Here is a 23,652-nt window from a genome sequence, read left to right as displayed (position 1 = left end):
ATAGCCAAGAGTTATTGAATAAGACTGTGTCTCTGCTGTTATATCCTCCAGTGGATCTTAGCTGATTTTGACATATTCATGGGAAATATTTTGTTGGAGGAAGGCAATTTAAGGTACTGTTTTGTTCGACTCAATAAAAGGCTCTACATAGAATGACTGGTTATAACATTAAGTCTAGAGTCAAAAAGATCTTGCTGAAATCCTGCTTCAAACACTCAATAGCTGTGTGACCATGGTCAAGAAAATTAACCTGTAGGTCTCAGTGTCCTCCTAAGTAAAATAAAGAGATTAGATTCAATGTTCTTTAATATCTCTTCTGGTTGTAAACTGAGTTCTGTAAAAGTATTTTTGTGTGGGGTTTTTTAATATTCTGACAACTATATTTAAATATAATTCTTTTCCTTTATACTCTTATACACTTTATTTTATGCATTTCAAACATTATTCTGAGAAGGGTTCATAGGTTTAAATCCATCACCAAAGGGGTACATAATACGAAAAAAAAATAGTTCTAAATCTATGGGTCTATACAAATAGAGTCAACAACTTATAAGCAAAGTAAGACTTCATAGCCTCAATATCTTTCTTTCTACTGCATGATAGTAAAATGCAGTCCACTGTAAAATATCTCTTGTAAAACTCTGCATGCTCCCTTCTAATAACCTCCTCTAAGATGCCTATAATATATGCTCAGATTGCTCATAAAAAGAGTATATTGTTGGGACCTCACTGGTCCCACTTTATCAATGTTTGTTGAATTGGAACACAATAAACTGAGTTAACAATTCAATTGAACTATCAGTAGTTGACCCTCTAAACCTCGATGAACTTATTAAACTTGTGTCTCAAAACCAGAAGGTCACCCAAGAAAGAAACTGATCATTGTCCTGCCAGGATGAGAAAGGCAATAGCTGGAAGTTTGAGAATTGCTGTTGGTCAGTCTTTGTTAATTAATTTTTCAGAGGAAAGAAGCAATCCATTTGCAGGAAAAACCTTCACTGCCTTCACAACTTAGGGATCTGAATGTGGCAGGCGTTCTAATTAATGTTCTATCTCAGTTCATCTGATTGCACATTTTATATGACTTCTTCTCAATGGAAATCCTAATCAGCACTGACCTGACTTGTTCAGAGTAGCTCAGAAATTTAACTAATAAACTTTAATGCAGAAAGTCGATAAGGAAAAAACGATAATGTTTAGATTTTAAAAGTGTGATGTCAGCCTCTGGAAGATTGCAATTCACTTAGCTCCTTTTGTAGGGTAGTTCTGATTTATGTAGGCCTATTAGTCGAAATCACTCTTTTTATTAAGGCTCTGAGATATTATATTATACCTGTCTGCTCAACTCTTTTTATCCTACACGGAGCAGTGATTTTTAAAAAGGACCAGTGTATGCCCTGCATGTGGTTAGCATATACAAGCTAGTTTATCAACAAAGCCAGTCATATAAATATCTATTGCACTTAAGTCTTCAGGTAGTAATAGGTGACTAACTACTTATTTGCCCCAATTCAACCCTGTGGAGTCCTTTGTTTATGCAAGCAAAGCTTATTACCTGGAACTCTCTGCATTCCTTTCCCTCAAATATAAGATCTCCAATAGCAGGAACAATTGGATCAAAAAAAAATACCAGAAATTCAGAACTGGCAAGGATTTTAAGCCGCCATCTTCTTCATCCTATATCTGAAAAAGGAGTCTTTCTCCCACCAAACCATCAACTAGCCATCTTGTCTTTGCCTCATGATGTCTGGAAGGAAGGAACTCTTTACCTCCCACTATAGTTCATTCCACTTTGGGGTGGTTCTTATTATTAGGATTTTTCCCCTGATGTCAAACTTAAATTTTTCTCTTTGCAACATTTACAAATTGTTTCCAGTTCTGCTCTCTGAAGCCAAGTGGAATAAATGCACTCTTTCCCCTCCGACTCTATACATGTCTTCAAATGCTTGCAAAGCACTATTGCACATCACCCCAAGTCTTCTCCAGGTCAATCAACCCATTTCCCCAACTGATTTTTGTTTGACTTCCTGTCTACTCTCCTAGGAATGCTTTCCATCTCATCAATATCTGTCCTGAGATTAAATTGCTGAGAGCTGAGAGCAATTTTCCATATTTCTAAGCCAAGATTGAGTATAATGAGTCTATTGCTTCTTTAATCCTGGACTCAGGGGTGCCACTCCTCTTAATTCCCCACTAAGATTCTCTTAGGTTTCTTAACTGCAAAACCATGGTGTTGACATATTATGGTTACAGTCCATTAAAACCCCCAGATCTTTCTTGAGGGGAAAAAATTACTGTTTGACCACATTTCCTCCATCTTATATCTAAGTTGATTTTCTAACTCAAATTTTGAATACTTGACATTCTTTGCATAAAAATTAAATGTTGAACTACAATGTAATTAACATGTACAATTCTAATTTCTGGTTAAGAAGCAAAGACTACAAAGCAAGGTAGTTCATTCTAACTAATTTGCCAACATATAATTAGGTGCTGGCTTGGGGCAGGTTGGGGGAAGGAAGAGGCAAATGATTATAACTGTTATTAATGACTTTCTCCTAAGTGTTCTTTGTTTGCCTCATCACTAGGATTTCTTAATGAACAAAAATCTCTAGCAACAAAAGTTCCTCATGTCAAGCTAGCCTGGGTATCAAGGAAGTTAGAGAAAATCCCATTCTTCTATGTCCTGGTTAGGAAATAACTTCAGTTACTAAGAGCAGGACATGAAAGCAGGATAAGTTCACATGCTGACCTCCACAGATGAGCCAAGCCCCAGACCAAGATGAAGAGCAGACCACATGACCCTGGGATTGATATATGCACTTAATCTCTGGGTTTCTGGAGATAGGAAAGCAAATGAGAGAAAGGGAGGGAGTTGAGGAAAGGAGGAACTTACAAGAAGGGAAAAGGAGAGGGAAAACAGGGAGGTAGGAAATAAGGAAGAGTGGAGGAAGGGAGGAAGAAAAAAGAGAGAAGAGAAAGAGAAAAAGCAGGAAGGAGCTGAAGGAAGAAGAGAGAGAAGAAGAAAAGAAAAGAGCACTGTGGAGGATTTAGAGAGAGGGGATCCATATGCATCCATATTCTGCAATACCTCCCATCTCACTTCTCCCTCTAGTAATGAAACTTCTGACAACAAAGTCAAAACACATCTTTTTCCTTATTCTTTATATCTCTGTATCTCTATATCATTGTATGGGCATGTCCCACATAAGGTTCTCCTAATTCTTTGAAATAATATCATTAATACATCTTTTACTAAACCTACTCTAATATCATCAAGTCGTGATCACCCATTTCAAACTTCACTTCTATAGAACCTCAGTCTCTTCTTATTTAATACTATTTCCAAAATCAATCATGATCATTAAATAGTTGCATATTCATATTTTAAAGGCTTTCATAGAACAACAGAACTTTGAAAATAGAGCGGGGCTCAGAGCAACCTAAAAGGAATCTCCTTGACTACTTCCCTAAAAAGTACTCATTCACCTTGAAGGTTCCAAGTAAGGGGGAATCCACTATTTTCTGTGGGAAGCTGCTGTACTTTGGGATAGCTAGTTGTAGAAAGGTCATTCACTAACCCCAAGCCAAACCTGTTTCTTTGATCTTTCATTATGCCCTCTGGGGCCATGTTGGACCAATCTATTCCCTTGTACATGTCAGTCTTTCAAGTACTTAAGAATTCACCTGTCTTTTCTCCACCATGCTAAATAGCTCCATTTCCTGTAAGGCAGGAATTTGTTTACTCATTTCACAGATGAACAGGCTAATGAAAAATGGGAAAGGCAACCTGGTCTCACTGCACCAATTTGCATACCAGATCAGGGTCAAAGTCACTAAGAAAATTCTTGATTCCTTCTCCAGAGTTTTTTACTTTTGAGTAACTCTGCTCCTCTCCCACCCCAGGAAGAAGAGGAAGAAGAAAAAAGGAAGAGGAGGAAGTCTCCTTCACACTCTAACATGTTTTATTGCTGCCCTGTCAAATTCAGTGGTGTCCCTGATGGTCTCTCTCTGGATGGCAGGACTGATGGATATATGCCACCCAAGGTAGAAAAATTTAAGCTCTAAAGGCACCAACCAGGCATTAGAAGCTGAGTGCCTACCTGTCCTATTCAGAGTGATGATATTTTATACCACATGGAGTGTTCTACGATTAAATCCAGTAGGAAACTCAGGACTGATTTTCTCAAGCAATCAGTCATTACGATCTCATTTACATTCAATAGATTTGCTGGCCAAAATCAACAACAAAATTCATCCATTGTAGAAGTTAAATTTATGCTCTCTATCCTGTCATAGAACATGCTAATATGTTCATGTATAATGTCAGAGCTGGAGACAATCTTAAAACATGTTACTGAAATAGAATATGAGTACAAAAGGGCCTTTAATAATAATAGCCTATATATCAGCTCACTTGAAACTAGAGTGCCTTTATTCCTATTTTAAAGATATGGAAACTGAGGCAAAGAGAGACCAAAGTCAGAGAGATAATAAATGTTGGAACATTTAATAAATGTCTGAGTTGGAAGGCTCCTTAGAACAAAGAATATAGACTATTAATCAGTCAGTTGTCAAGTATTTATGCATTCAAACTAACTGACTTTAAGCGAACCAAGTAACCTTTTGGGCCTTGTTTTCATCATTTTTTAAATGAGGGGATTGAATTACATTATTTGGAAGTTCCCTTCCAACTCTGAAATTCTGTGACTTCTGTGAACTTGCCTTTAGTGATGAGGAAGAACAGAGTTGGAAGAAGCGAGTATCTAATTTGGCTTGAGAAAAGACTACATGTAGGGAACTGGGGTTGATAGGGAAGACAGGTCTTCAGGAGACTTTTCCCAATAGATGCTTGTCCTCCTGAAAAGTCCCCTGGTAAGAAAATCTATGGACTCAATTTTATAGACTCAATCTCAAGAATCAATTTTATAAGCAGAAAACAATTGTCTAGTTCTCAGCCACTATGGGAATGATTGAGTCCTTTTCACAGTATATCTTCAAGCAATGGATAGATAATGGGTGGATCGTATGTCTTCTGAAGCTTCTTTCAACTCTGAAGGTTTGTGAGTCCATTACTATATAGATGAGATTCACTCCTTACCACTCCCTAGAGATAACCACTTCTCCCTCTGTCTTCTACCCCTATCCCATTCAGTGAGATAGACAGTTCTATCCTTGATAGCAAATGGGGACTAGGTCAGTAGAGACTTAGTCTGGCTACGTTAACTAAGTAGATGGTCACTTACATGAAATCTCTTCCCCTCTGTAAAATATGGTGCATATTCTTCATTTTACTTCTTCAGACTGCCTGGAATCCTACCACTTAATAGATTCAATTGACCTCTTTTAAAATGCAAATTTTAAGGAGGGAGGAGGAAGGGATACATTGGGAAATGTAGGTGATGTAAAAACCAAAGATATCAATAAAAATTCATTTCAAAAATAAAATTCAAATATTCCTGGAACTCTCCCTCTCTGGCATCTCTTGTATCTATCTCTTCTATACTTACATGATTAACCTCCTAGTTCAGTCTTTCATCATCTTTCATCAGGATTATTCCAAGAATCTACTAATTGGGTCCCTGATTTCATTCTCTCCTTTTTCCAATACCATCCTCCTCCCCAAACAGTCTTCAAAATAATCTACCTAAGACCCATGTCATTCCTTCTCAAGGCCCATCTCTAACTGCCCCTTGACTCTAGGATGAAATACAAACTCCTCAAGTTGGCATTTAAAGCCCATCCACAACCTTGCATCCACCTTCCTTTCCAGGTAGTGAAAATTGGCCAAGTGCTGTGTCCTGTCCTTCTTATTTGGTACCCTGCCTCTGAGCTTTTGAATAGGCTGTCCTCCATGTCTGAAATGAACTCTAACTAATTCCTAAGTGCCACAACAGCCCACAGCCCATCTAAGCTCACATTCTGTTATGGAAAACCTTTCCATGGCTCACTAGTTTTCAGAGTTCACTGTCTCCTCAAATATATTTACTTATCTGAATAAAATGTCCTATTATTCCAGGGGGCTATAAGCTCCTTGAGGTCAGCCCAATTTGCTCTTATCTTTCTCTGCTCAGAGCCTAGTATTATGCCTTGCACATAATGGGCATTTAATGCTTGCCAGATAAGATGAAATGGACAGGGCAAGATGGGTTACATGGCAATCAGTCATTCAATTCTATTCGGAGGGAATTGGCTTAACCAGCTTACTTTCCTCTAAGAGCTAGCTGAGATCCATTGAGCAGAGAAAATATTCATCTTAAGGAAGGGGAGAAGAGAGAGAGGCAATTCCGAGACTGAGAGAGCAGCAGGATCTGGTGGGGTCTTATGGTGGGGGGGGGGGGGACTTTGAACAGCTAGATGGAATTTAAATGGCAATGGGAATGGGTGGAGAAGAGGCAAGAGAAAAGTCAGCCATTCTACCAAAACATAGGAGGTGACATGCTCCATACTAATCAAGAATCCCCTCCTATCTTTTAAGAATATACTTTGATGTCACCTCTTCCATAAAGCCTTCCTTGGCCTTCCTAAGGTCAAGGTCCTTCTTCTCCCTCTTCAAATATCCTAGAGCATTTTGCTCAGACTATTCCTTGCTCTGGTTCTCATCTCACTTTCTCTTCATCATCATCCCAATATAAATTCCAAGTACCCTGAGATAAGGTTCTGGGTCACCATTATCTTTCTGTCTGGACTGCTTCCATTATACACACAGATTAATACTAAAGCAAGTTGGAACCCATTTATAATTTATTAGATTCATTCAAATCACTTATTCATTGGTAGAGTGACTTAGCCAGGGTCTTCAAACCTAGGTTGTCCTGACTCTAGACCTAGTAGGAGCATAGGAGAATGGACTTTTTTTCCTAACCTTTACTTTCTGTCCTAGTAACAACTGTAGTGCAGAAGGGCAAGGGCTAGGGCAGTTGGGATTGAATGATTTGCCCAGGGTCACATAGCTAGAAATCATCCGAGGCCAGATATGGATCCAGGTCCTCCAAACTCTAGACCTGGCCCTCTATCCACTGACCCATCTACCTGTCTGGAAGAATGAAAGATTTGAACCTGAAAAGGACTTTAAAGTCAATTTCAACCCTTCTCCATTTACCTCCATAGACTGTATTCTCTCTGCTTAACAAATCTCAATTAGGTGAAGGAAGGAGGCAAACTGGCTAACGCCATTCTCATTGAACTGAACTGGCTTCTGACTGGCCACAGAATCCTGCCCCTCTTTCCCAGTCCAATCCCCAAAGCAGGTAATGCCTTATTGATGATGAGTTGAGATGCAGAGAGGTTGTGGCAGATCTGAGGTCACACTGGAATTACTCTGCTCCATGTTATCCCTCCTGGACCAATTTAAGCACCATTTCATATGTTTAATAAAGAATTGTGGCGTTACTGTTGGAATTTGAAGACTTTCAGCTTTTCTTTCCCTGAAGTACACTCTGGGCAGAGGAGGTCTCAGCTCAGGCTTTTTAAAAAGTCTTCACTAACCCAAACAACAGCCTGAGGTCACCAGTCCTGGCCCCTTCGCCCAAGAATATGAGTGCCTTGCGTCTCTCCCATCTCCTTTCCCTTTAGGGCAAGATGTTTCTCCTATCCCCAACCCTCTAAAAAATTGGCAGGACAAGCAAAAAGGATTGAGGAGTCATGGGAGCCCACAGGCATCCTTGCAGCTGTCATGTCATCTTGGACTGGCTCTAAGTGCCCGTGACAGTCTCTGTTACCGTGACCTACTTCCTTGGAGAAGTAAAGCCCTGGCTGCCCCAGGCCCAGCTCACAGACAGCAACCCTGGCAAAGCTGAAATCCTTACTCTGGGCTCTGGGCTTCCCTGGGGGTAAATCTACAAGCCAATCCAGTCCCCTAAAGGGCCACAGTGGGGTAGGGGCTGGATGCCTGATGATTTCCCTGACCCTTCTTTCCTAGTGGCTAGAGACATTCTGTGCAGTTCTTATTAAATAGCAAACATGAGGATTTCATTATTCAGTGTGGTGGTGGAAGCTGAGGATAGGACTCAGAGACAGGAAGAACTAAGTTTAAGTCTTAACTCTGAGGCATGCTGAGTGTGTGACTTTGGGCAAGTCACTTCACCTCTCAATGGCCAAGGCTGCTCTAAATTGTAAAGCAAGTACTGGTTTGCATTAACAAAGGGAAATCAATAGAATAAGTTTGAAGGCAGCAAGGTGACTCAGTGGATAGACCCCTGGGTCAGAGTCAGAAAGATCTGAGTTCAAATCTGAGAACTTTGGAGAAGTCATTTGCCTCAGGTATCTTAATTGTAAAATAGGGATTGTAATATCCTCTACTTCATAGAGTTGTTGTAAAGACTAAATGAGATGTTTGTAAAACTCTTAGCTTAGAGCCTAGCACATAGTAGGTACTATATAAATGGTAGCTATTGGGAATGTTTCCTTATTAGGAATTCCTGATTCAAATGAAATCATAGTCTAGCCAAATGTGTGTGTTTATGTGAATTTATATACACGTACATGTGTATACGTAACATGTGTTGTATAAATGCAATATAACACACAAAAATCTCCTATATATGTACACACATGTAAATGTATGCATTGTATGTTTGAATATATGTTTGTATGTATACATAGTTTTATGTATTATATATTCATGTATGTATAGCTTTTATTTATATATATATGCATGTATATGTATCTTTTTGTGCCTAGACATGATTTTATAAGTATAGTCCCTCCCCAGTAAGGAGACTCCATTAGGGCCGAGCCATAAAGAACCAATGTCAGATGGAAAGGTGAATAATATCCCCAAACAAGAGAGTAGGAATCCCTGACACCTCTTTCTGAAATGCATATTCATGCTGGTTGTCTACACTCTATCTCCTAGTTAATATCCTTACTTGTCTTGGAGCTTAATTCATACTCAGTAGCTGTACAACCCTGAATAAACTAGCACTTCATTTCTCTCATCCATAACATCGGAGAACACGATTAGATAATCCCTAAGGTCCTTACTGGCTCCATTACTCAAGGGTTCTGTCTGAAAGGGACCTCTTCACATATTTTTGCAAGACTAAAATTCCTAATATTTCCATTTTCCAATGGCAATGGCGCCACCATTTCTCATGTGTCCTAGGTTGAAACTCAGGAACCATTTTTGATTCATTGCCTTTTCATCCATATCCAATCTGTCACCAATTCTGGTCATCTAAATTTTCACAATGTCCCTCATATATTCTTATGGGGTTATTGGTTTTTTGTTTGTTTACTACTCCCAATGCAACTACTCTAGCTAAAACTGGATTATCTTGTAACTGACTGAACTCCTTAGCAGCATCCTGGATTCCAGGCTATAACTCTTCCAGACCATCACACTCACCAGGAACAGCTCAACACTATCACCTTGCATAATGCCCGACACAAAGTAGGTTCCTAATCAATACATGATTAATTGATTTCTCTCTCCAATTCCGTGTCATCATCCCTACTAATTTTATTAATAAACCTTCTAGCATTCTAGCTTCTGAGTGTTTTAAACCCTACAACTCCAGGGACCTCCATATCAACTCTGAACCTTCAGTTCCTCCTCCATGACACTCACTAATAACAACATGTGGATCACACCTTACTCAAAGTGAAAACTGCCTAATATGTATTCGGAAAGGATGGGATGGGAGAGCATGGCAACTTAGCAATGATGGAGACGTCTGTTCTGGGCCTGATTCTGAATGATGTTTATCTCATTGGTGAAATGGAAATGGCAGGAATCATGGGAGAATATGAATGATAGGAGGACAGAACTAGGTACAATTTGACTCATGTCCTGAAGTAAGGGAAGGGAGTAATGGGAGTAGCAGATTTCCAAGTCATCTGTGAAAGGATGAGTAGGATCATTTGCCTGAGATTCTTAACAGTTCACTCAACAGACTCCCAAAAATGAAATTCTGAGGATGTAAATGCAAATATTTTCTATAAGGAAAGAAAGGGGGAGCTGTCTAAAGAGACTGATGTGGCTGCACAGGGACTTTATTGAATAACTTTTTTTTATAGTGCGTGTATAGAAGATGAAAATAGGAGCCAGCAACTGAGAAGGAATGCAAAAGAATGCCATGTTCCTATAAGAATTATGTTGGGAGTGCTAAAAACTCAAATCAAGCTTCAGCATGGAAAGAATACTAAGGAAATGGAAAAAATTCCTATGGCTATAGATATATATATATATATATGTACATATATATATATGGCACAATAGGAATAGAAATGAACAAATGACAGCAAAAAAATTATCAAAAGAAAGTATAATACTCAATGCATGTTTTCCTTCTGGATCCTCCACCAAGGAGGATAAACTGCACACTGGGGGAAGGATGTAACAAAAATGATTAACGGGTGATCTAAAACCATTATGATGATGATAATGATGTTAGCTGATATTTACAAAATACTTTAAGACTGACAAAGCACTTTAGATAAATTTTTCCTTTTGATAAGATGATAATAAATTGATAATAAATCACCTTAGCGTCCTCAGTGGGTTCAAATCATCTAACCTGTATATCCTGAAATGCAAGAAATGTCAACCAATCATCAAACATTTATTAAGCACCTACTTGTGTCAGGACCCAAGTGATTTTTCAGGAATAACAGAGAACATAAGAACTTGCATGGAATGGAAAAATCATTAAATCAAGACCACATAATGGTCAGCTGAGCATAGATTCTTGGCAAAGGCATAAAATGCATCATCATAAGGATGGTTTGGGAGCTCTTGAAAAAGAAAATGAAGAAGACTATAAGTCAGCATGGGTTCATTAAGAACAAGTCATGCCAGACTAATCTCATTTTTTTACAAAAATAACTATAACTGGTGGATTAAAGAAATGGCATGGGTTTCTCCAGTACTTCTCAGGTCTCTCACAAAGCCTTGTTGGAAAATGGAGAAAAATTGACTAGAATATGTTATAAATAAGGAGATTGGCAACTTGGTGGATGACCAGCCCCCCAAATTAGTAATTAATAAATCAATGTCAATGAGGAAAGCAGGTCCCTAATGGGACACCGCATGATTGTTCTTGTTTCTATCCTGATTTCATCAGGAAAATGAATGGCATCACAAATAAGTTAGTTATCAGGTTTGTCACTCCAATACAGGAGGCAAATTGAATATTTTGAGTGATGAGACCAGTATTCAAAAATATTTTCATAGGCTAGAACAATGGCCAAATGTGGTTACATGAAGTTAAATGCAAAGTCTGGAAGTTGGGTTCAAAAATCAACTTTGTAAATGAAAGATCAGGACAGCCTGGTAAGAGAGCAAAGCCTTTGAAAAAGGTCTGAGGATTTCCGTGGCCTTCAAAGCCAATGTGAGCCAATAATGTGACATAGCAGACAAAGGAAAAGCTAATGTGCTTTTTGTGTGCAATGAGAGGCACGATGTTAAAACTAGAATGGAGAGAGAAGCTGAACTCTTCCTCTGCCAAATTTGAGGGATTATGCTTAATGCTAAGCACCATACTAAAGAAAAGCCATTGGCAAGCAGAAGAGTAGCCTTGAAAAGGATAAAAAGGGTCCCTTTCATGATACACCTCTAAAGTTCAGAAAAATACTAGTTAGGAAACCAATCCTCAAATCCTGGGGCTTAGGTAGTTCTGATGGTGCCAGTTTTCCTTAAACATAGATCTATACCAATTATTTCCTGTAAGGGCTTGATGGATATTTACAAAAGAATAATTAAGGCAAATGAATGTCATTCATTCATTAAAGTAACTTGGGTTTGTTGGGAGGAGGGGTTGTGAGTGTGTGGCTGTTGCTGCTGCTTTGTTTTGTGTGGATTATAGAAAGATTTAAGGACAAGATTAAAGATTTTTTAAGAAATTTATTCAAGTAGCAAGAAGAAACAATTAAAGATGCTGGAGCAGAAAGGAAGGAAATAAGGCTTGATTCTTAAGATTGTTGTCACCACTGTGTAAAGATCAGATATGGAAAAGTCATCAGGGATGACAAAATGTCCTTATTTTATCTTTTAAAAAGGAACAAAGTTAGGCATCAAAACACTGGCCTAATGTTTGATTTTTATTCCTAGAAAAATGCTTGGAAGTATATTTAAAGATTTTAAGCATTAAACAGAAGAATTGGTCAACAAGAAAGACAATGATTTTTATTAAAACTAGTCACAACACACAGCACAATAAATTTGGGGGTTTTTGACAGGGAAACTAGCAAGGCAAATCAAGGGAATGCAATAAACATTTTATGTCTGGCTTTCATCAGGGCATTTGACAAAAAGTCTTTGTGGTTATCAATCTGAATAAGATAGAGAAATGAGAATGAGATGATACTAGAGTGAAGTGGATGTGGGATTGGTTGAATAACCAGAAACCCTCAATAATGTGCCTTCCATTTAGGGAGAGCAGGTTTTAGAGAATTCAGAGAAATCATACGTAGCAACCAACTGTCGAAAATTCTATCAGATCAAATGAGATAATATATGTAAAACACTTGGCAAAGCTTAAAATGCTATGTAAATACTAGCCATCATTATTATGAAGAAATCACTTCATAACCATAAAATGTTACATCAATAGAAGTTGCTTCTTGTTTTTATAGACAGGAGAATCTGAAGATGCTCTATAGTATAAGAAAGGTGAGCTGGAAATTGCATCTTGATAAAAAGGCACAATAGACAATGAAACTATATCAATGCTAAACATATATACACCAAGCCACATAGCATTCAAATTCCTAAAGAAGATACAGTAGTTACAGGAGGAAATAGTAAAAGAGAACCGTATTGTGAGTCAGAGAACTTGATTCGATTCTGAGCTCTAACATTCCCTGTGTGACCATTTGCAAGCTTTTCTTGGTAGCACTTAGTATTTCCATATGCAAAATGATGGAGCTGAAGGAGGAAGAAGGGAGGTGACTAGGTGGCACTGCAGTGGATAGGGTACCAATCCTGGAGTCAGAAAGACTCATCTTTCTGAGTTCAAATCTGGCCTGAGACACTTACTAGTGACCCTGCTCAAGGGGTCTCAGTTGCCTCAGTTTCCCCATCTGTAAAATGAACTGGAGAAGGAAATGACAAAAGCACTCCAGTATCTGTGGCAAGAAAACCCCAAATGGGATCACAAAGAGTTGAACCCAAACAAGTAGTCATAGTTATAGCCATAGGGGAATTAGATAATAATAATAATTTTGAAAATCAACAATCATTTAGTAAGCACATAATATGTTTTAGCACTAAGCATGCAGGATATAAACACAAAAGCCTCAATCTGCCATTGAGAAGTTTATGATCTTTCAGGGGAAGCTAAAGGAAGCTCCCCTCCAACTTTAAATCTATGATCATTTGAATTGAGTGGCTCATAATCGTAAAGGAAATTAACAAAGACAAAATCTTGGGTTTTCTGGCTCTCAGGTCAGTGTTTTTTGCCAGTACACTATGTTGCTTGGATGTTGATTTTCAGAATTCCTGGAAATAACTCTGAATCCTTCCCTCTTTTGTAATTTCTTTCCTCTTCCTTTTTCTCCTCCTTTATTCTTCTTACCTTTCATCTTAAAATGAATATTGTGTATTGGTTCCAAGGCAGAAGAGTGGTAAGGGCTAGGCAATATGGATGAAGTGACTTGCCCAGGGTCACACAGCTGGGAAGTGTCTGAGACCCCATATTTGAACCTAAGACCTCCCCTCTCTAGGTCTGCTCTCAATCCACTGAGTTACCTAGCTGTCTCCTAAAGGTAGAATTTAAACCCAAATCCTCTGAATCCAGAGAATTTTTTAAAAGAACTATGTAATTTCCCAAAGTTGAGCAGCACACTGTCTAGACCTTTAATTGTTTGCTTCCACTAACCAAAGATGGAACACCAGGCTTTGAGGATTATTGTGAGGATCAAATGAGACAAACTTTATTCCTTTTTCACCTATATCTGACTCTTGGTGACATCAATTGGGGGTTTGCTATTTCCTTCTCCAGCTCATTTGATAGATGAGGAAATTGAGGCCAGTAGAGTTAAGTGACTTGCCCAGAGTCACACAGCTAAGTAGCTTTGCTTGAGGCTGGGGTTACTTAAGAAAACCTTCAGTGGCAGAGAAAATTCCTAAGGAGAGCCTGAGCAGCATCAATCAGGGGTATCAGTAGGCAGAACTCCAGGAATGTTTTCCATCCCATTCTCCTGATACTGTGATTTGCATGAAAGGCTATGAAAGGCTGAGTGCTTTGATTTTGTCTGCCGTCCATTTCTCCAAACCATCTCCACTGTCCCACTCTAGGTGTAGACAAGTTTCTCCTCCCACACCCCAGAAATCTAAGTTGTGGGGCAACCACTGGTTTGTATTGCAGGGTCTGTAAATGAGACAGGAGACACAGTGCAGAAAAGACTTCTCCAAAGAGTGGGACAAAGGGTCACTGGCAGGTATACTTTCAGTTCACAGGGCACTAGAGCAAGAGTCCAAGATTAAAGCCCAAACCACAGAGATCTATACTCAAATGCACAAAGACAGATAGCAAGTGAAATGAACTAAAGATCCCAAAACAATGAGACAAATTTGAACTCCTGGATGGGGCTGAGTTGGAATGAGACAAGACCCAGACTGTAAAGTGGCTCTTATTCCAAAGGACAAGAATAAGCAAAGGGCATAAAGAAGGAATAGCTTTGTGAATTAAGGAGCTTTACATATAGGAGAAAAGTCAGGAATCAAAGTACGAAATTTTGGCTAAGAGCATTTAGGTGGAGACAGTGAGAGACAGAAATAGAAATGACTGTCATTGAAGGACACTATAGATCTCTAGGACAAAAAGGGTAAATGGATGAGGAATATGGGAAGCAGAACAGAAGTTGCCATGTTACTACTGTAATTAATGTCCAGAAATCCAGTAACCTGGATATATTCTCTAGGTCTATCTCTTGCTATGCCCATCTTTGTCTCTCTGTCTCTCTGTCCATCTCTGTGTCTCTGTCTGTCTGTCTGTCTTTCTCTCCCCCCTCCCCACCCAAAGTAAGATAAGTAATAATTTTTATTTGCTTTAGTAATGCTACCATTCATCAAAAGAGGGGGAATAATTGGAGGATACTTATCAATGAGTAATAACTGGTTGCTAGAATAAAAATCTTCAGGTAAAATGACCAATCTTTACTAATACTCAAACAGAAGAGGAAAAAAATATATATATATGCATATATATATATATTGATGTGCTTCTTAGAATTTAGGAGAGAAAATTACCAAAAATGTATACTTGAGATCTCAGCAGGCAAAACATGTCTAAACACCTAATTCAAGGCTCATGAAGACTAAAAATATTTTTACAGTATCTAAAAGCCAAATGGAATTTTGAGGAAAAGACAGTCAGGAGCTGCATAAGATCATAGAATTAAAGATGGAAAGGAGCGTAGGTTCTGATCTTGTCCAATCCCCTCATTTTTTTAGATGAAGAATTGAGACCCAAGTAGGCTAAAGAGCATGTCCAAGATCACACAGGCAATAACTAAGAGAGCCAGCATTGAAATACAAGATGTTTGACTTTAAATCCTTCCTTCTTTCCACTGCAAGAAATACTCAAGAATGAAATTCAGAGGACACAAAGAAAAATAATTAAAATGAAGAGAAAAGGTAGGGATTACCTAAACAGACTAAAGTGGGTGCACAAGGAATTCATCAATCAACTCAATTTTTCCCTAATGTAGAGAAGATGGAAAAAAGATGGCAAACGGAAAATAGTTTTTAATGTGGTATAGTCTTTAACAAACAGTGTTAGGAGTGATTAATCTCAGAATAGGCTAGGCTTGACAAGAAAAGCAAAAGGGAAACAAAAACTGGTGGAGAGAGATGGAAGGCATTAGGTATACTGGGATAAAGAGAGAACCAAAGAAGGAAACAAGCAGGCCAGTGACACAGTGGTTCAAGTGCTGGTCTTAGAGTCAGAAAGATCTGAATTCAAATGCCATTTGACAAACTTAACTTGGCTCTGTGATTCTGGGCAAATCACAACTTCTCTTAGCCTCAGTTTCCTCATCTGTAAAATGTGGACAAAATAGTACCTATTTCATAGGTCCATTTTGAAAATCAAATGAGATAATTTATGGAAAGTATTCGGAAAAATTTAAAGCACTTTATAAATTCTGCCTATTATTACTAAGGGAACAACTAGGTGCACCAGGCCTGGAGTCAGAAAGACCTGAGTTCAAATATGACATCAGATACTAGCTGTGTGACTCTGGGCAAGTCACTTAACCCTACTGGTCTCAATTTCCTCATCTATCAAATGAGCTGGGGAAGGAAATAGCAAACCACTCCAGTATCCAAGAAAACCCCAAATGGGGTCGCCAAGAGTCAGATATGGGTGGACAAGGAAATTTTCAATAATAATATTTTATTTAAAGCTTTAAAGTTTGTCTCATTTGATCCTCACAATAATCTTGTAAGTTACGCACTGTTTATCTTTATTTCATTGCTGAGGAAATTAAAGCTGAGTAAATGGACCAGGCACATACTAAGTATTTATGGCAAAAATTGAACTCAGTTCTTCCCGACTCCAAATTTAACATCTACTCACTCTGCTGACTACATGCTTCCCAAGAAAATGAAATAATTATCAATGTCAGACATCAGGCTGCTTATTTCTTATCTTATTTCTGTTTTATCTGACAAAGATGGCTACTGGGGAATTGATCCTAAAATGAGTCATCAGCTTAGAAAAGAGCATTTAATTCCTCTTGATAAGTTTGGGTTCCCTGAACTAGATGAACGATAGAACTGATATAATTTCTGAAACCCTGCCAATAGTCTTTGAAAAATTATGGAGAATTGGTGAGGCATCTCATTAATAGAAAAGGCTAAATGTTGTCTCAATTTTCAAAAATAGGATGGGTTAATAACCTATAAGCCAGTATACTTTATTTTTAAATTATTTTGATAACATTGCCTTAACATAATTAATCTCTTTGATAAATAGTATACATTTTGTGATATCCATTTAAAAATATTATTCTAAGGTGTCTATAGATTTCAGCAGACTATCAAAGTATCCCATGAAATCCCAAAAGTTGAAGCATTCCTTTTCTAGAACCTATATCCTATTTTTCAAGAAATGGTTAGCAATTACCTTAAAAAAATGGTCATCACAGAGAATCAGTATGGTCTTAGTAACAAACCAATAAGAAAGACTCGATTTAGCTTGTATTTTCACAATGTAAGCAAAGCGAAAGTATGGGGGAAGTTTGTAAATATAGGTTTCTTAGGTTTTAAAAAAGCATTTCATAAGATCTCTTCTTGGGAATCATGTGGGAAAAAATGAAGTGGTACAAGCAAAATGATAGTAAATTAAGTGAATTTAAAGTTATTTTCTTGACCACGTACAAAGAGTAATAATCTATGGTTTGCTATCATTTTGTCCAATTGAGGCAGCTAGGTGATGCAGTAGATAGTGCAATGGACGACAGAGTCGGGGAAATCTGAGTTTGAATCTCTTCTCTGATACTTACAAGCTCTGTAACCCTGGGCAAATGACTTACCCTCTGACTGTCTCTACTTCTTTATCTGTCAGATGGGGACATCACTTACCCCCCAGGGATGCTATGAGAGTCAAAAGATATAATATTTGTAAATCACTTTCCAAATCTTAAAGTACAATACAAATGTTCACTATAAACTATTAGTGACTTGAAACAAGGTCTCCAGAGGAACATCCAAGAAATCTATGCTTGGGCCTGTTTCTTAATATTTCTGTTAGGATGAAGACATATGTGGGATATTCATCAAATTTGCAGATAATAGAAAGTATGGAAGTATTTAACATCTTTGCTTTAACAACTTGGAAGCCAGTTTCCAAAAAGGTCTTATTTGACAAAAAAAAAATGGACTTAACTTATTCAGGTAAAATTAACTACAGATAGATCACAATCTCCCTGGGCCCTCCATGTCTTCATCTCAAAAATAAGCAGGTTGAACTAGTTGACCTCTGAAATCCTTTCCAGTTCTATGATCCTATTGGTCAATATGACTAAGTATTATATTTAAGTCCTCCAAAAAAATTTCACAATTATAATATGTGTGGAAAGAACAATGACCATAAAACAAAAAAAAATTAATATAGCAGAATTACCAAGAACAAAGTTGGTCACAAAGAATAGATATAAGAAAATACTTCCCTCCCCCCTTCCATGGAGGTGGAAGCTCTATCACTAAAGAACATGGCATATATTTTTAGAATTTTTGATGTATTGATCAGATTGGGCTTATTTTCCCTCCTCTTCCTCTGATTTTTTGTTGTATGGGTTGGCCCTCTGGAGAGAACAAAAGGGGACTGTTGAAGAAATGTAGGTAATATGAAATCAAAACATATCCTTAAAAATCTGAAAAATAAATGTGAAATAAGGAGTATATAGCTAGATGACAATTGATCTAAGAAATAATTTGAGGACTTTAGAAGACTGCAAGCTCAATATCTGGGCAGCTAGGTCCCTCAGTGAATAGAGCACTGAGCCTGGAGTAAGAAAGACCAGAGTTCAAATATGACCTCAGATACTAACTAGCTATGTAACCCTGGGAAAGTCTCTTAACTTCGGATTGCCCTAATCCACCAGAGAAGTGAATGGCAAATCATTCCAGTATCTTTGTCAAGAAAACCCCATATGGGTTCTCAAAAACTTGGACACAATTGAATGCCTGAAAAATAAACTGAGTAAAGTGTGCCATATCAGCCAGTTCTCTAAGGCAGTGGTTCTCAAACTTCCTGCAGTGGTAGAATTCTAGAGTTTAACAAAAACTGTGTTAGAATTCTTATGCTAAAATGCCTTAAAATATGATTTTTAATGTCTGATATCAAATAATACAGAGCTCACTGAAAGCAAAATCTTCTGGGAATGCCTCAGAGTCCCTTGGAATACAGTTTGATATAAATTACTTTAAGACTAGAAAACATGGATGAATTTTCAATCTACATGGATAGAGGCATTCTCACTCTCAGAATTCCTTGTATCAATGGAATTGCAGAAAAATATCATTACAAAATCACAATCACTGAGTTGGAAAAGACCTCTGAATCTGTATAAGTCTAAGCTATAGCTAAGAAGAGTTCCTGTCTAAACTATCCCCAACAAGTGGCAATCCAGTCTGATTGAAGATTCAGAACAAAAATACATCTGCCACCCTCTCAAAGAAGCCAATGACACTTTGGGGAGTTCTAATCTTTAGAAACTTTTTCCTGGCAAAAAAAGTCTCTTTAAAACTTCTAACCATTGCTCCTAGTTCTAAGCAAAACATAGTTTTCCCTCTTGTGCATCACTAACTTCAAATAACTGAGGGTGGTCTTTGCCCTACCCACCCACTCAAGCTCAAGTCTTTTCTTTTCAATGCTCAACACTAATTCTTTCATCAAATCCTCAGAATCCTGGTTGGTTTCATCTTAGCCATTCTCCAGCTAATCAATGCCCTCCCTGAAATGTGCATCCAGAACTCAACACAATAGTCTCAATGTGATCTGTTGAGGGCAGAGTACAATAGGACTCTTGTGTTTCTTCTAAACCATATGAATATTGTATGAACTCTTTGGCTGCCATATAACCTCATTGTCTTAAATTGAGATTGCAGCCTGCTAAAATCACCTAGACAAAGGGAAACAAGAGAGCTTTGATGGCTCCAGAATTGGCAATCAACATGTGGGATGGAAGGCAGAGAATGAGGTCCATATTGAAAAGCACCTAGTAGTGGGGAAAGTAGTGGGGAAAAGAGATCAGAAAAAATGAGAGATGTTTCAGTCCCCCAAGATCCAGGACAGTATAAGAGGGAAACATTATAGGCAAACACTCTCTCCGGTATTACTTAATATACAAGAGAACAATAGGGGAAAATCTAGGGCTCATAAGTGATCACTAGAAGCATGGTAGAATCTCAGGCTCTTGAGTGGGAAGAGAGATCAGAGGTCATTTAGCCCAACTATGACTTGAACAAGAGATTCTTTCTAGCACATCCTTCACAAGGAATCATTCTACCTCCCTCTGTCGGAAGGCCTCCAGTGAAGGGGAGTCTCTTACCTACCAAATCACCTCATTCCACGCTGAAATAGATCTAATTCTTGGAAGTAATTCCTTACATTGCCCCAAAAATCTGTCTGTCATTTTCTTCCATTGCACTTAGATCTGATTTCCAAGGCCAAATAGAGCAAGTCAAATCCTTGTTCCACATGCCACCCATTCAAATGTTTAAAGATAGCTATCACTTTTACTCTTAAGTCTTGTTTTCTCCAAAACTGACTTCCCTAGTCCCTTTAGCCCATCTTCTTATGGCATGGTCTCCAGTCTTCTTACCATCTTGTTTGCCATCTAAATTGTCAATGTCCTTAGTAATTATGACATCCCAAATTGAAGCCAATATTCCAGATATAGTTTGAGCAGGGCAGAGTACAGCAAAGCTTCCACCTTTGCTTCATGGATTAGGACTTCCAAGCCCAGAAAAAATAAGGGACTTGTCAAAGTCCCTTGACTACCCACACAGGTAGTAAAAACAGCAGAGCTGAGACAATCTATCAGTCATTCAACAAGTATTTCTTAAGTGCCTACTATGTGGCAATCAACTGTTCTAAACATGAAAGGTACAGAAACAGAAATGTTGCACCTTAAATGCTGGACTGGTAACCGCCCAGCTTCCTTTGAGAGAGTTCAGGCAACCTGATTAAAATTGAAGGCATTTAGTTCAAAAACTTAGCCAGTTGTTAGACAGCTCATGGAGCAGAAAGGGAACCTTCAATGACCAGGGAGCCCAGGCATTTAATTCCAATACCTCAGCTGGGGTTCACCGAAGTCAAAGAGCTGAAAATGGCCGAACACTTCAGTAGGGATATAAAAAATATTCTCTTGTGCAGTGACAAAGCCATTTTCTTTTCTTTCATCTGCTGACTCTCTACCCTTATTCCATCATTCTTGCCTTTTTTTTCCTTTTTCCAGAGCTGACAAAATTTACTTTTTTGGACAAAATCCCAATGTTCTCAAGCTAACTAACTGACCACACTGAGATGACACTAAATCACTGAAATTTCACTCTGGCCTGGCAGCTCCTGCTCAACCAATGAATGTCTTGTGGATGTTTTGTGGCTCTTGAGCTTGTGCTGGGCTCAAAGGAATCTAAAAGTTGGGATGGACTCCAGAGGACACCTTCTCCAACCTGTGCCTAAATAAGAATTCTCTAGATGATCTATCTGGCAGAACTCAAGAGGGGGAACTCACTACAACCCTGGACAATCCCTTCCATACATCCCCAGATAGCCTCTTCCCTTTGGGGATAATTCTCAATGTTGAAAGGCAGTAGGACATAATGACTAAAAAACCACCCTTGGAGCCAGGAACACCAAGGCCACTTCTAATACTTCTTAGCTGCCTGACCTGGACCAAGTTACTTTATCTCACTGTGTTCCACGCAACTCTCAAAGACTGCATCACAGAGAAGAGACCACATCAAATTGGTAGAGTTTCACCTGGTAGAAATTGGTAGATCTCATCCCAAGTCCCCTCTACCAAGGCCATTAGATGGCCAGTACCTTCCCCCCTTTCATTATTAAACATTTTGCTAAACAATTTATGAACTCATGCAGACCCATATGAGTAAATCCAGGAGAACAATGTATATTGTACATCATTGTAAAGACACAACCTTGAAAAGCTAAAGAACTCTTGACTAATGCCAATGGGTAGGCAAGATTCCAGAAGACCAATGAAGTATGTTACCCACCTCGAGAAGGAGTAAGACAGAGAAAAATGAAGGGAGAGATGAAGCAGAGACAAAAAGAGAAAAGGAGGGAGGGAAAGCGAGAGAGACAGGGAAGTAAAGAGAGAGAGAGAGACAGCTGATGGAATTAAGGTATAGAAAGAGGCATACATTTTTAGACATGAATAATTCAAGAATTTGTTTTGCTTCATTGCATCTTTGTTATAGGGACTTTGTCTTTACTTTCATTTGGGGGAGGTAGAAAAGAGAAAATAAAACCTTCTCAATTGAGAAAAATAAAATTAGGATCAACTAGATGGCACAATGGATAGAGCTCCAGATCTGGAGTCAGGGGGACCTCAGTTTAAATCTGATCTCAAACACTTTCTAGCTGTGTGACCCTGGGCAAACCACTTAACCTCGTTCATCTAGCCCATGCCCTTCGGTCTTGGAGTTGTTACTAAGACAGAAAGCAGGACTTTTTAAAATTAAATTTAAAAATAACTAGTCTCACAACATGGCTGATCCCAGGGAAAAAACAATGTCTACACTCACCAAGTCATGTCTCAGAAGGAAATATGGCCCCAAATAATAGTTTCTTTCTCCATCTTATGACAAAGATTCTCAGTTAAATATGTAAATTGGACCCCTAGCTAATTTACAATGACAAAATACTAATATGATTTATGAAACTTCAAAGTTTAAATCTGCTACTAATATGGGTGTCCTACCTCTATTACAAAGCTCTCTACAAGTACTTTTATAAAAAAGCAGAATTAACTCAAACCCCAGTGGCCACCCAGATTTTAATATTTGATCACAAGATACTTAGAAAATACTTAAAACCCTTAGACTGCAAGTTCTTTGAGTGCAGGGACTAGTTTTACTTTTCTTAGTATTATCAGTGCTTAGACCAATCCATGGCCATAAGTGCTTTATCGATGTTGTTGGCTAATTTTTATAAAGATTATAGTTGTGTTTTTTTAAAGATCCATCATCTTCTTCCTCTAAAAACATGAAGAAAGTCATTAGACAATTGGGCTAATCCCCCAGTGTCCATTTGTTTGTAGGTAAACCAAGGGAATATATGTGATAGTTAACAGAGGAGTGCTCCCCAAGAAAGCTCAATGGGAGTCCTGCAGGGCAATTTCACCAGCTGCCCCCTTCCTGGATCTTTGATATTCACTAGCTAGCTCTAGAATTGTGTTCCTGGCACCTGGCCCCTTTCACTGGGACACAGCAATACATGCTAAGATTCAGCTCAACCTACTATGGCAAGATTCAGGATAGAGACTCTAACAGGGACTCTGTTTGGGCTGCAACCTCCATTATTCTCCAGCATTCACTATTGAAGGTCAATGGATTTCCACCTTTCTCCCTCTTCTAAGAACAAGGCTAAAGGCATTCTGCATGATTTGCTCTTAGCTAAATCCCCTTGGAGGTATAAGTTGATAAAGAGGCTGCTGGAAGGAAGTTCCACTCAGATTTCTCTTTCTTCTGGGTCCAACTCTTTTGACTGAGCTTTGAAGTGACAAACTAAAATGTGGTGCCTAGAACTGAACACCCTAGAGTAGATGTAGTATGACAAGGACGCAGTACAGAATGACTATCATCTCCTTCCTCCTGGGTGTTCAAAGGGTGCTTTTTGCCCATACTCGTCCAAACAAGAAATATTTCCATAAGCCTGGGTCTCCTAAATCCTTATCCCATACCTCCCTAATTCTTTCCTGTGAAATCCCTGCCATGTATTATCTATTTTTCCACATCCATGACCCATTTATGATGCTATGGAATATTTACACAGCTTCAACAGGGCCCCAACATGGGGGAAAGAGCCAATTAATAATGATAATAATATCTGCTTACTATCTACCAGGCACTGTGCTAAGCACTTTATCATCTCATTTGAACCTTGTGACAACTCTCTGAGGGAGGTGCTATTTTTATCCCCATTTTACAGATGAGAAGACTAAAATCATCAGGCT

The 23,652-nt window shown here is 38.4% G+C and overlaps 1 protein-coding gene across 2 annotated transcripts in view; it reads right to left on the bottom strand.

Annotated features, from left to right (window-relative positions):
* GRID1 (glutamate ionotropic receptor delta type subunit 1) overlaps window positions 1-23,652 on the bottom strand; it is a 1,152,573-nt gene that overhangs the window by 716,410 nt on the left and 412,511 nt on the right. The gene's annotated exons all lie outside the window — the stretch shown is intronic.

Source organism: Monodelphis domestica, chromosome 1 (assembly GCF_027887165.1).
Source record: "Monodelphis domestica isolate mMonDom1 chromosome 1, mMonDom1.pri, whole genome shotgun sequence".
Classification (NCBI taxonomy): domain Eukaryota; kingdom Metazoa; phylum Chordata; class Mammalia; order Didelphimorphia; family Didelphidae; genus Monodelphis; species Monodelphis domestica.
Note: the sequence above shows the minus strand (reverse complement) of the source record. Positions and strands in the feature narration are given on the sequence as shown.